The sequence below is a fragment of the Populus alba genome, chromosome 1, assembly GCF_005239225.2.
Source record: "Populus alba chromosome 1, ASM523922v2, whole genome shotgun sequence".
NCBI lineage: Eukaryota > Viridiplantae > Streptophyta > Magnoliopsida > Malpighiales > Salicaceae > Populus > Populus alba.
The window spans coordinates 46,082,259-46,094,485 of record NC_133284.1 but is presented as its reverse complement, the minus strand read 5'-3'; the positions used below and the strand labels follow the sequence as shown (position 1 = coordinate 46,094,485).

Genomic DNA, 12,227 nt, shown 5'->3' with positions numbered 1-12,227 from the left:
GAAACCTAATCCCTTCATTAAATCTGTTTTTTTTTTGAAAAAAACCAGGGAACCAAAATCCCTTCATTTATGGGTTTTTTTTTTGTTTTTTTATAATTCGCTTAGCCTTACAGTAAATTGAGTTTTAAAATTTATAGAAACCTAAATCAATTCACAGCTTGGCTGACTACTATAAACGGGAATTCCCTACTAAACACTTATCTTTTAATATGCATGCAATGTGGAAGTGTCATCTGCAAGCCTTTCTTCTCCTGGTCACTCCGAACTTTTCTTCTCCTTTCAGGTTAATGCATATGCAGACAACTTCAAATTCAAGGGGCATTCCAAGACTGATGACAAATAAATTTATTTTTCATTTTTTGTTTCCTGGTTTATAAGCCTGAAGTTGTTCAAATGGTTTACACTTTACAGACAGTGAGCTATGCTGAGAAAATCATATATCCAAGGAATGTAAACCATTTAATTCTTCACATGAATTTAGACATGAATTCAATCTGACAGATACAATGCAATAAATCAATTTCAATATGCAAGATGCATGATCAAATTTGAACATCTCAAATTAAAAGTTTGTTCGCACTAGAAAAGTTAACATTAACAAGCGAATACATTAGCAACCAGCAATAAATTATCATAAACATCCGGCATAAATTGAAGAAAAAAACACAACACCAGCATCCAAAAATTCCAGCAACAGCAGCATGGGCATCCAAAAATTCCAGTAAGGATAATGCTATATATATATAAAAAAAACACTAGCAATTAGCAACATATTAGAGTTCAACTATTGAAAGAATTAAATTAAGTATGCAAAATGTTAAAGGGAATTAACAAGGTAAAGTAAATTAATTACCTAGAACAATTATATTCCAAAATTGCACCAAGCCACCAATACTGCTTACAAACAATCAGTTGAGATTTTTAAACTTTCACCAAATTCTACAAAAACATAAATTAAAAAGTTAGATTAAACATATGTAAATAAATGATATTATAAAATAACTACATTTAAGTTTGTAAAAGAAATTACCTGACTCAATCATCTCATAATTTTCAATATAATCCATGTAGTTGCTGATGTTGATTGGAATTGATGCTAAACTCAACCAATTCTGACAACAAACCAGTGCTTGCACTGTCGATAGAGATAAAGAGCTTCAAAATGGATCTAAAATACGACCACCAGTACTGAAAGTCGCTTCAGAAACAACTGTAGATACCGGAATAGCTAACACGTGTTGTGCCACCTTAGAAAGAATCTTGTATTTTGTAGCATTACACCTCCACCAACTCAAAATATATAATTAAAAATCATTAGGATCCTCACAATCATCACCCATATACCTCTCAACCTCTTTTTTTTTTTTTTTTTACACCGCCTTCTTCCTCTAAATGTTTTTTGAATTGAGAAGCTAAGTCATCCAACATAACATCATTTACCACCATTAAATCAACATTAACATTTTCATTTATACTAGTTCCAACACCATGAACAACCTCAACATTCTCATTAATATTCATATAATGCTCAAACAACCTTAGCAAAGTGTCTTTAATCTTAATTGTAAAATTTTCAGCCTCTTCAACATCATACAATCTTCCAAAACAAAATCTCACATACTTCAATTTGAAACGTGGATCTAACACAACAGCCACATACAACAAAAAGTTTTGTGTATCTTGATCCCCCCAATATTTTTAATATTTTGCCATCATATTCTTGGCCATTTTACTTACATAAACATCTTCACTTCTACAAAGTTGAGATATGCTTGTATGCATGGAAATCAATTCATGAAAGAAAGAATTAGATGTCACATACAATGAGCCAGAAAATTTCAATGTAACCGTGTAAAATAGTTTCAAGAACTTGACAAAAGATCTAGCCTTTTCCCAATCTTCTAAAACAGGAGGACCTAAGTTTTTTTGTTTTCCTTTTGAATCAACCTCAAAGTAACTCAAATACCTAGGATCGGTTTCTTCTAACCTCATAAAAACCACATCAAATTTATCAGCCGCATCTAGCATCATATATGTAGAGTTCCATCTAGTTGCAACATCCAAGCAAACATATTTTTTACTCCCAATTTTTAACCTCTCCACACATTGGTTAAAAACAAGTTGTCTAGAAGGAGAAGATCTAATAAACCTTACTGCATTCCTAATCTTAACAACTGAATCATCAATATCTTTCAATCCCGCACATACAATAAGATTAATAATATGTGCACAACATCTAACATGCATGAAGTCATGTGACAATATATTAGTTGCCCAATTACTTGTTACTCTCTTTAAATATTTTATTGTCAAATTATTTAAACTTGCATTGTCAACTGTAACTGTTAAAATGTTATCAATTCCCCATTCCAACAAACAACTCTCAATTGTTTGGCCAATTGTTTCACCTTTATGATTAGAAACTTGACAAAAGTTTAGAATTCTTTTATTCAAGTTTCAACCTTCATCAATCCAATGGCCAATCAAACACATATAATTTATATTTTGGATTGATGTCCAAGTATCAGTTGTTAAACATACATGTTGATCCTTAAGAGCTTTCTTTAATTTTTCCTTCTCAACTACATAAATTTTTAAACAATCTCTCCAAATTGTCTATCGAAAAGGAATATCAAATCTAGGTTACATTACTTGAAAAAATGATTTAAATCCTTGGTTTTCAACAAAGTTAAAAAGTAGCTCATCAAGTATAATCATTTTTCCTAGAGCTTTCCTACACTCTTCATAACTATAACCCACCGCCTTAATAGTCACCAGATTTTCCTCTCTATTATTACCCCCTTTTATTATAAGCCTAGGTTGTAAGACTAAAGTTTTTTGTTTTCGGTCAATCACAAAAGGAAACTTTTTGCATACACCTAGATGACTCCACATGTTACTAGTCTCATTAAGTATATTATGGCATGCATAGTCTTTTCCACAATACATACATGCAGCCCTAGGAGCCTTAACATTACCATCTAATTTTTTAAAGTGATCCCAAATCTGAGATGTTTTTCTTTTGTTAGATCTAGAAGCTGGATTACCTTCACTTTTAGTGTTGCTATTTGTACTAGAAGTAGCAACTAGAATTGGAACTGGAACTGGAATAGGAAAACAATTGGGTTCTGAACTTGAAGGATTTGATTCAATTGGTGTACGATCTTCCCGATGAAGGATTTGATTCAATTGGTGTACGATCTTCCCGATTATCTATCTGAAATTAAAACAGATTATAAAATAATGAAAAAAACATTATTTGCAGCTATTAATTGAACTGGAACTGAAACTGAAAGTGTGTTTTGTGATCTAAAAAAATTAATTGAGAAAGATGCCTTGTATATTTGCTTGTGCAACTATTAATGAACTAGTTTTGTTTGTTAGTCTCTTTAAAATTGTGTGTAGAATTTAAAATTTATCACTGCTGCAACAAATTCTACTTCTTTTGGTTGTACTGTAGCATTGGAGGAGTTTAGTATTATGTCTAATGCCAACTCTCATTTACCATCCCCTAGAAAGATGTGAATAGTTTGGGATCCTAGATTAAAATACTTCAAGAAGATGATACACCTGAATCCTCAAAATAACCATCAATAACTTCATCTAAGAAGCTGGTAGTGGCAGTAGTGAGCAAATTGTTTGAACCGGCAAATTGGACTTTAATCGGTCTCAGAATCATAATTCTTTTTTAAAATAAATACTAATCTGACATTCATGTTTATCCTTGTAAATTGTTTTGCACAACTCAGAGTGTTGATAACAAGATTGTGCTATGGGAACCAAAAATGAAGGAACAGTCATGAAAAAACCCAATTCTTTTCGGTTTAGAAAAAAGCCAATTCCCGATAATTATGAAAAAACAGATTCACTCATTCACTCGACTGGTGACAAACATGAAAAAAAAATGCTATAACAGGCGACAAACACATTTGACTAATTGATTAATTGATAATCAAACAAAAAAACTATAACAAGTATATTTCAATACCAACATAAATTAACAGAAAGGAGATAGGGCGGGGAAAGAGGGGCGAACTTGAAGAAAGATGCAAAAACCCTAGCCGTTGATTAAATGGAAAAGGGGGCGAACCTGAGGATACAAAAAATGAGAAGCAGAGGTCAGAGAAACATCAAAGTTTGAAACAAAAAGTTGAACTTATAAGCAGTTAAGCTCACGAATATAAACTTAACAATGGAGGAGCCCTGTCGTTCTGCTGTAAGTGAAGAGAGAAGCAGGGGGTAAGACAGATGCAGAAGGAAAGACAGAGGAAGGATGCAAATTGATGGAAGAGACAGATGCGAAAAGGAGAAGAGGAAGGATGAAATTTGAAGGTGAAGGGCAAGACAGATGCAGAACAGCAGAAGGGAGAAGACGATAAATCATCTTTGGCTCTTTGCTCTTTGAGTCTTTGGTGTGGGCAACGGCTTCAGTTCAAAATGTTAATTAGGGTTACTAAGTGACTGTGTTTGTGTGTGGTATTTATACTACCAGTTCGGTTCACCGGTTTAAGTGGTCAAACCGGAACCGAACCGAACCGGCAAGATTTTACGGTTTTAACAATCGATTTAATCAGTTTTCTATCTCGGTCCAGTTTTCTCGGTTAATTATTTATCATTTTTCTTGGTTTTTTCGGTTAATCAATGTTTTTGAACACTCCTAATGATAACAGTTTCTTTTCAAAATAATTTTTGCTTAGGAATGCATTAAAATAATATTTTTTTATTTTTTAAAAACTTATTTTTTGACATCAGTACATCAAAACAATTCTAAAATATTAAAAAATAATTAAAAAAAAAAACAAATCAAATTGTTTAGAAACATCATTTGGAACGCAATTCCAAATAGTCTTTAATCACAATGAATGCCAATGAATAAAATGTTTTGAAAGATTCTATTGACTAGTATACAAAGGACAAAGCTAATTTAGTTAGCCCAACCAAAATAATCCGAAGCAACATGATAGAATACAAAGGTAGTGTTTAAGATTCTGATAGTGATTGTTTTTTAAAAGTGTTTTTTCACTTGGAAATGCATCAAAATAATATTTTTTTTTTATTTTTTAAAATCTATTTTTAATATTAGCACATCAAAATAACCCAAAATCATTTTAAAAAATTAATTTGATGAGAGAAAAAATCAAAAAATTTCAAAAGCATTTTTTAAATACAAAAACAAACACACTCAAAATAAAGAGATCCAACATCCTTTTATAGGCTTCATCTTTAAGATCTTATCAGTTTGCATGGATGTGATCGAGGTGATCTTCTTTAACATTAATAAACACATAAACCAAAAATTATTGATATAGTTGTCCAATTTTAATAAGAGTACTTTTTCTTTAATGAGATAAGCACAAAAAACTCTCATCAAATTTCTTTGTTGCTTTATAGGTGGTTGTTGCTCTTGGTTAATTAATGGAATGTCGGTGCAAAAGTCATCCTAACCATAAGGGAAAGGTAATGGATAATGCAAAACCATAAACTTCGAATAAAATTAAAGATTTTTTGAAGAGTTCTTAAGTAGATTTCAATGATGATGTCTCGGTCAAATCAAGAATCACCAATGTCTCTAATGACCAAATCACCAATTTCTTTAGAAGATGGATCATTGTATTGTCTTGAGCCATTGTCTCTCTTACCAACCAAGCAAAGTCTGAGGTTGAGACTATTAAGTTTGTTAGGTTTTTGTTTAACATGTCGAAACAACTTAACCATTTCATTATTAAAATCAAGCATAATCATAAACCCACAAACTAAAGCTCCAATCAAGGTCAATGAAAATTTTTTCCCTGAGTAAATAGCTCAAGCCAATTATGAATCTCATTCTCAATGTTAAACATATATAGTTGAGAAAACTTTGTGCTTCATTGTTAATAGGCAAAAGGAACCCAATAACATGGTGGCAATAACCATTAATCTTGAAGGCATATGTTTCAAGCCGAGCATTAATAGAATGATCAATTTTAGCCCGCATTGATAAATTTAAACAAATTATAAAAATCAATTATCAATAAATCCAATGTTGAATAATAAAAATGAGAATGAAAAATATTCAATTAAAAAAGACTAAAAATGGAAAACTTAAATCAACTTAAGTAAACTCGACAGACCTGTGTGTTTAGATCATGAGAGCGAGATAACCTCATATAAAGCAAACTAAAAAATATTATAAAGCTTAACTCCCAAACTAGCACAGTGTTAAAAGGGAAATTTTAAAAAAAAAATCAATTGAAAAAAATGACAAGAACCACAACTTGAGTCATGAAATTATGATAACTTTATAGAAAGCAAATAGAATTTTTTTACAAAACCCAATTCCCAACTAACCAAATTTTAAGGATGAAATTGAAAACAAATTAAAAAGACGCTAAAAAAAATGAACCAAGTCAACCTGGTCATCCTTTCAAATTTGTGACCCTAGTCATGACACCATAATTTCCAAATAGTTATAAAAACTAACACTCAACTAGTCAAATACTGAAGGATAAAATTAAAAAAATATCAATTAAAAAAGACCAAAAGAAAAAAAAAACAAATGACAATTAAAGAAATGAAGACCAAAATTCACATAAAAGAAAATTAACAAAGTATGGCACGATACCTAAGGTGAAGAGAGAGGAAAGAAAGGAAGATAAAGAAAAGAAGAGTGGGCCATTGGCGACACACCACCACTTCTAATCCACCACACGTCACCTCACCTTGTAGTCCTCGTCGAGACAATTCTAGAGACACAACATAAAACAATCTTTTAAGGTCAAAAGAGGCTATATGTGCCTCCACAACATGATGACTCTTCTCATTTACTGGTGCATGCACCAACCATCCCTCTTATGCCCCTATTCAATTTCCTATCTACTTGTGTTTCATTTTCAAAATTGATCCTTTGAGCTTTAATTGTTTTTTAAATCAATAAACTTAATTTTTTATTTTTATGAAACTTAGCATCAACCACTCACGAGGATTTTTCCTTAAATCCCTATATCTAAACAATCAAAATAAACCATTAAGAAAGTGTTTGTTTTTGTGGTTGGACCTGATTTTTCAAAGTACTTTTTTAAATTATTTTTTGTTTGAAAAAAAAATATTAAATGATATTTTTTTAAAATGTTTTTTTTTATTGTTTTGATATGTTGATATCAAAAAATAAATTAAAAATTAAAAAAATATAATTTTGATATATTTTCAATTAAAAACCACCCTGCATCGCATTACTAAACTCACAATAAATCCACTTTAAAATAAACTCAATATAAAAGGATCAAATATAAAGAAAACTCAGGTGATTAAAAAACAATTAAATATTTTTCTCTATTTGTTCAATTCAATCCCCAATGCTAATAAAAATAGGGGTTGTTTATGTGTTCAATCTTCAAATTGATCCTCAAAGTTTAATTGTTCTAAATTATTAAAATATCACATAATGTGATCAAAACAAGCAACAACTAAGTCAAGATAATTTTTTCGACATAACATGATCCATCAATTAAATAGCCAGAACAAACTACAAAGTCTAATACTCTAGAAAGTGTTTGGAAGTATGGTTACAATTGCTTTTCAAACTGGTTTTCACTCGAAAATGTATCAAAATAGTATTTTTTTAAAAAAAATAACATCAGCGTATCAAAATAATTTAAAAACATAAAAAAAATTAATTTAAAAAAAATTAAATTTTTTAAAATACATTTAAAATACAAAAACAAACATGGCCTTTGATATGTTCAACTTCAACCAATCAAATAAGAAAGAAGTACCGTAACAAAAACAATTGAAGGATGAAAAATAGAATTTTGGGAACACTATTACAATCTACGTTGTTTTCTTCGTCGGTGATCAATGTTTTTGGTATACCCTTTATTTTTATTATATATATATGTCCCTAATTTTTGGAATCAAACGGCAGGACTGAAATAGTCTTCGAGTCAGACGGCAATGGAGCTGTCCATATCCCATCATCACCTTCACTATCCACCTTTCACCGTCTCATGCTTTACTACTCAATATTAATAATTTGCATTCAGACAAAGAAAATCAATCACCAGAATATATAACTTTCCTTCCTAGTATGCATCAACCAAATCAACCAGTGTACTGAACTACAGACAGACCACCTCGGCCATCGTCAACAACAACTAAACTTTTGTAAGAAACTACTGTACTGAGCTAAAAGCAGTCTCTTATTACCGTACTCATTTATAATTCTGTGTCCCTGCGTTTCTGCTGACTTAGTTTCTTACATGAAGGTTTTCAAAAGTTACGATTTTTGTTTTTCTTTGGTTCTTAGAAGTTCAAAAATCAAGAAAATTTCAACTACAAGAAAGAAACGTTTAACATCAACTAAGAAAGACTTCATATCTTCATATTTGAGATATTTTTCAGTAGCTTTTGAATTGGATCATCTCTGTCAAATGGGGCTTCATTTGGTCAATTGTTTTTCAGACTTTAAAATTGATCTGTTTGGATTTGTTATAGACATATTGAAATCTATTATTTATTTAATATTTATATTCTGGAAGTTGCTTTTGTGACTTAAAAATGCGTGCGATTAGTAAGAGAATTTAAATTTGATTGTAAGTTTGATCTTCATAATCTCGAGTTGGACACTTAGTAATGTGAATGTTATCTCTTGAAGATGAACTGAGAAAAGGCAAGGATGTAAGAAATGATAACTCACTTCTAATAAGTATTTCTCAGGGAATGGGAGATCACTTTCTATTTAGAGGAGAGATTCTTTAGACAACTTACTGTTATATGACTCGATAAGCTAATTATCTTTGTTAATGATGCTTTACGATGTCAATATGTTGCAAAAAATGTGCACCAAATTATTTGGTAAACTGAATGATTGAAAATGTGAGCTCCGTTGGAAGGGGTGACTCATTGCTTTTTTGAAAATTCTAGATGGAAGCTTTGTTAAAGTGCTTTTTGTTTTTTCATGAAGATTTCATCCTACTCTTTGATGGTAATTGTGCAATCTGATCTTCTTCCTTCAGGATCATCAACTTTGAAATGTCGTACTCGCTGCATTAGAGTAACGTCTCTATATTGTGCTCCTCCAAACAAGTGGATTTTGCTTTTGTTTTTTATTTACTCCGCTTCTTTGTGCAGGTTTTATTTACGAAAAAATAGAAGCTCAATGAATCCTGGACAGCTTACTCTTCTGGCATCCACTTTCTGTGTGTGATGCTTACAACGCATTTTTCAGGACAGCTTCTCGCTGAGCATCTACTCATCTGGAAGAAGCCAAAGGAGCAAAAGGCTATTATTATCATCATACTTATGGCCCCCATATATGCCATTGACTCCTTTGTTGGTTTGGTAGATTTTCAGGGGAGCAAAGCATTTTTTATGCTTTTGGAATCGGTCAAGGAATGTTACGAGGCTCTGGTAAAACTACATTCACAAGAATTGTAAATTTGATATGTTGGAAATGAAGTTTTCAAATTTTCATGTGGAAAAATGGGAATTGAAGTTTAGAAACACATCCACGAGTGATTTCAAAGTCGAGTTGACAGTGTTACTTGCAGGTGATAGCAAAGTTCTTGGCTTTGTTGTACTGCTACTTAAACATATCAATAAGCAAAAACATAGTTCCAGATGAGATCAAGGGAAGGGAGATTCATCACTCATTTCTAATGACTCCTTTCCAGGTGAAGTTTTATTCTGATTTTCGATCTTTATCAAACTGATGTTTTAATATTAGAGATATGCGCATTCATTGGTTCTTTTTATTTGATTCCATATTGATTTGATGATGCTAGTAAATAGCATAATAAGCATCATGGCATTAGGAACATTAAGTTATCACTGACAGGAGTGGAACCAAATTCTGTAACTATGCTTCCATACAAGGTTGTCTTTCCATTACACTGTCCATATATGTTGGTTGACATTTGTACCATTAGCAGTCAACTCTCCAACCTTCTGCCACGGAAAGCAGGGAATACCATCACCATTATTCTATCCTTTTAGTGTGGATTATGACCTAGAAGGTAATGGATGTTGTTCAATTGTTTGTAAGATGCATCTTTTTTTGAAATCACTACCAATTGTATCAATGAACTGCTTCTGTTGTTCAGTCCATTTGAATTATTGGAGAGTTATATAGACTGATTACCTGGCATGTCATGTTGGATTACAGGAATTGCAATCCATTCATTGTGTCCCTTGTATCTTTTCTTAGTTGCTTAAACTATGTACAGTTTGCTAGTGATATATTGGTAACTAGGTATAAAAATGTATATCAACCAGCATTTAAGTGGTATGTTTGAGTGTTCTCTGACCTTATCTGTCAACTGCAGCAACACACTGTTCCTTTGAACCACCACACATTAAAGCTCCTGAAGTATTGGACATGGCAGTTTGTTGTGATTCGCCTTATTTGCTCCATCTTGATGATATCTCTTCAACTTCTTAGGTTGTATTCCAGTTGGGTGAGCTGGACATTCACAATCATTCTGAATATTTCAATATCACTCGCTTTGTATTCTCTGGTGGTTTTTTATCATGTGTTTGCTTTGTATTCTGAATTTTTTTTTCTACTCTTGTTTTTATTGAGTAAATTATAATTTAATTCTTGTGATTTTGATGATTTTAGAAGTTAGATTTTTTGGTTTTGAAAAGCATAAATTAGTTCCTCGACCAAAGCTTATTTTTTAATTTTTAAAGAAAATTTCTAAATTATCTTTTTAAATGTATTTTTAATGTTGTACGTAGTAGGTGAGATTGGAAAATTTTGATTACAAATGAAGGATATTGTAGGCAAAAACCAATTTAATTATTTTGAAAAACCATTTAAAGGATTAAGTTATAATCAATATGAAAGTATATGGAGTCAATATTCATTTTTTTTTTTTTCAAACCAATGAGATTAACTAATTAATAAAGATGAATGTTGAGATTCTTGACACTTAGAGATTAATAAAGTTGTGTTAAAAACTGCAAATGAATACAATAAACTATCATTCTTCAATATATTAAATATTTAAATACGTATTAATATTTACTCTTGAAAATAAGTAAAAGAAGATATCCCCCCCCCCAAAAAAAAAAATACCCTAAAAAAAATTTCTTTCCTCCAAATATAAAAATAAATAATAACTACCCACAAAATAGGTTTGGGTGGAAAAGAAATTTCTTTTTCAATCCAGAAATAAAGACCCCTAGGAAAATTTGTTTCCCCACAAACCTAAAAATAATTACCCAAAAATGGGTTTGGAGGAATAATTCTTTTTTTTTTTTAGGATCTGGAGAGAAACGATATCTTCTTTTACTTATTTCCCAAGAGTAAAGATTAATATAATAATTCATATTTAGAAATTATAATTTGGTGTATTCATTTATAGTTTCAACAAATCTTTATTAATCTCTGTGTCATGAATCTCACCATTTATTATAAATCATATTAGAGAGACCATAGGGTAACCGTTTAATGAAATTTTAAAATCTATCATATCCAATTTCACAGCAGAGGAGATAGATTTGACCAGAAAATCAAATTACAAGGACCACAAGTGTTATTTATCTAAAAATTAATGGATTTCAAGATTATGTTATTTGAACATATCCCAAAAAAAAATATTTGTTTATGAGGTGTGCCCGCATAGATTACCTCATAAAACTCATAAAAAGCATGTAATATATTTTTTTTACAAGGTATATCAAAATAAACATATTTAAAATTTTTTTTGTTGAATTACATTTATAAAAATGAGTGTTTATAAATAAAAATAAACACTTAAAAAATAAACATAATCTTTGTTAAATCTTACCCAGATCAATAGCATCTTTGAACAATTTCATATAAAATAGAAAGCAACAAAAACATAATTGTCCCTTGATTGTCATTAACTATAAACTAGAAGGTATTAGTTTTTTTTTATTATTATTATTATGGATTGTACTGTGTAATGCATAGTAAAAGACATGTTTTTTTAGTTATAAGTTTTTTTATTTTTTTATTTTTTCTTTTTAATTAATTTTTTTATTTAATTTAGTTCGTTAATATTAAATTTTTTTTTTTTCTATTTTGTTATTACACTCTCATGATATATGGATCCCAGATTTAAAGGGTTAATCCAATTGATTTAGATTTTTTTTTTCTTAATTAGTTTTTTTCATCCAATAGGTTTTTTTTTTGTTTTTTATTTTTTAATTAATATTTTTTCTGTTTAATTTCTTTTGTTAATATTAATTTTTTTCAATTTAGTTATCACACTTTTCTGACATAG

General features: G+C 30.4%; 1 long non-coding RNA gene across 1 annotated transcript; it reads left to right on the top strand.

Annotated features, from left to right (window-relative positions):
- Nucleotides 1–7,912: 7,912 nt before the first annotated feature.
- On the top strand, nt 7,913–10,155 carry LOC118058568 (uncharacterized). Its single transcript, XR_012170446.1, has 3 exons — nt 7,913–8,139; nt 8,991–9,384; nt 9,525–10,155. It is a non-coding gene; the product is annotated as an uncharacterized lncRNA (long non-coding RNA).
- Nucleotides 10,156–12,227: the final 2,072 nt, after the last annotated feature.